We start from the raw sequence: 2,791 nt of genomic DNA on the forward strand, positions 1-2,791 counted from the left end.
CATATTGCAAACACGGAGAGAGAGAGAGAGAGAGAGAGAGAGAGAGAGAGAGAGAGAGAGAGAGAGAGAGAGAGAGAGAGAGAGAGAGAGAGAGAGAGAGAGAGAGAGAGAGAAAATGAGAATGAGCTACTTACATGTAGAGAGAGAAAGAGTGAGGGAAAGAGAGAGATAGAGAGAGTGAAGATGGTGGTGAAGATAGTGATTGTGGTGGTGGTAGTGGTGGTGGTAGAGTGAGCGGTAGCGACGGCGGTGAATGACGGTGGTGGTGTTAGAAGTGACAGCAAAGGTGTAATGTAGGAATTTTAAGGCTTGCTAGGGTTAGATTAGGGTTACCTATAAATAGGGGAGCATCCACTAAATTTGGGATCATGCTATTTTGGAACAAGAAGTTTGATTTGTTTCTTCCCTTGTAACCATTTCATTTCATAGATAATGACAGTTCTAGCCATGGTTTCTTGCCAATTTCTTGTCCATTTCTTTTCAATTTCATGTTCATAGGCTACAATTAGGCTAAATCAGTTTAGGTTAAGAATCTTTCATTACATTGGTATCAGAGCTTCAGTCTTTGATCCATTATTTTCTTCCATTTTCACTCCTATTTTCCTATTTCAAAATCAATTTCAGACAAAAATGGTACAAGACAGTGACTAGTGGAGTGCTGCAGGACATCTACAGTTAGCAAAAGACTACATCTGGAGATATCCAAGGTCAGATATGGCGGATAAGGTTTAAATGGCTGGACGTCATCAAAATTCATGCAAAAATGGAGGTAACTAGGGTAAAGGATGATTAACCGGGCTTAGTTTGGGGTTCAACTGTGGTTACTTTTCAAAAGAGGTCTTCCTTTCCTCTTTCTCCAAGCTTTTGCCAAGCTTTCATGGAGTTGCAGCACAGATCTTCTCCTAGCTTTCAGCCATGAGGTTTTTGAAGGCATTTCGTGCTGGAAACTTTCTTTACTCTTCATTCTTAACAAGTGGAGCACCATTATTGAAGGCTTTGAAGAGGCTTTAGGAAACAAGCAGCACTAAAGATTTCTTCTACGCAGCCATTGTTGGCCTGGCTCTTCCTCTTCCCTTGGTGCTGCGTCCGAAACATGGCTTCAGGGTTGATTTCAACAAACCAATTGGGCTTATTGACGAGGTCCACATATTTGGCATTTTAAGGCATGCCTTTCTCTTTGAGGTGCAGAAGAACTCTTTGGGACAAGGGGCAATCGTCAAGGGATACGCGAAGCAGACCAGGGCTATCTGCTGCAAGCACAAAAACAAATACAAAAAAACTAGAAGTGAGGCAAAGAACCCCTTCCTTGCAATCCTTGCTGCCAATCCATGTCTCTTTCTCCTGCTTCCTCTTCTTCAAGCACAGGACCTTTGGAAGATTTTCGACAATACGGGACCTCCTACTGCCGAAAGGCTCGTTCTTCAGGGAGTGATGATGGAGCATCACGTCTACCTTCTGCTTAGATGCATTCTGCTTAGAATGTATCATGCTAAACCCTCACTATACAGCACCTGAGGCGTGGGAACCAATGTGGAAGTCCGCTCTTAATCTCTTTGCTGATGACCGTGTGGGAATTTCACCAGAATCTGATGTCTGGAATTTTGGATGTGTCATGGTTGAGATGTGCACTGGATCTGTGCTGTGGACTGGTTTAAGCTGATGTCTGGAGTTTTGGATGTGTCATGGTTGCGATGTGCACTGGAGCTGTGCCATGGACTGGTTTAAGTGTTGATGAAACATACAAAGCTATTGTCAAAGCACGAAGACAGCCTCCTTCAGCAATTGCAGCAGAGATAATCCTGCGCAACGCTGCATAATCCTTACGAGCAACAGCATAATGAACAGGATTGTGTGCATATTTGGCTATGTCCTCATTCGACAACTGAGCCATTTGTCTCCCACTTGACTGAATTTACCTTCTAAAGCCCAAATCTAAGCCCTGCTGAATGAGGCACCACCTTGCTTAAAGCATAGATATACTCGCGATGTGTTTGAGTTGCACAACACTAGGTGTATAAACTGCAAATTGCTACCTCCACCTGTATGTTCACAATCTGTAGACACGCTGGTGTGAATCCACTCAAGCGATGGGCGTGTATGAGCCCCCGTGCCAGAAAGGATGCAAAATTTGCTGTTCAATCTGTGACTCTCTGCCTATAGCTCACTGTGCTGAACAGTGAATCTAGCCAAGCTGCTGCTCAATCTGTGTCTGTAGCTCACTGTGCAGAACAACAAATGTAGGGGTGTTCGCGTCCATCTTATTGCAACAGCAAATCATTTGCCTCACCCCAAGTGTGAATGCGAACAAAGCATGCTCACGTGTTTGTCCGTCCTTTGAAATACCAGCCTCAAAATCACCAGTGGTGGAGTCGATGATGAGTACAGCGCAATCAGCCTGCGAAGTTCCAGTAATCATGTTCTGGATGAAATCACGATGGCTAGGGGCATCAATGACAGTACAGTAGTACTTGGTGGTCTCAAATTTCCAGAGAGCAATATCAATCGTAATACCACGCTCCCGCTCAGCCTTGAGCTTATCGAGCACCCAAGCATACTTGAAGGATCGCTTGTTCATTTCAGCAGTGAATTCCTTCTGAGTACAGAGCCCAAAAGACTTGAGTCACTTCTTTCTTGACTTGCAATTTCTGAAAATGCTTGTTCCGTCATGTCATGGAGCTTGACAGCTAAAGGCCCTTGTTCATTGATACTTGACAACAAAAAAAAATTTCTAAAGCTGGCTCACAGACTCCTCTGACCTGCTTTCCAGAAAATTAATCCAGCTTTCACAGTT

General features: G+C 44.0%; 1 pseudogene; it reads right to left on the bottom strand.

Moving 5' to 3' along the window:
• Window positions 1-2,182: 2,182 nt before the first annotated feature.
• Window positions 2,183-2,575, bottom strand: LOC148039196 (elongation factor 1-alpha pseudogene; annotated as a pseudogene).
• Between the last annotated feature and the right edge of the window lie 216 nt (window positions 2,576-2,791).

Source organism: Lygodium microphyllum, chromosome 3 (genome assembly GCF_053477565.2).
Source record: "Lygodium microphyllum isolate KBCC chromosome 3, Lygodium_microphyllum_v1.1.10, whole genome shotgun sequence".
In the NCBI taxonomy this organism is placed as follows: domain Eukaryota; kingdom Viridiplantae; phylum Streptophyta; class Polypodiopsida; order Schizaeales; family Lygodiaceae; genus Lygodium; species Lygodium microphyllum.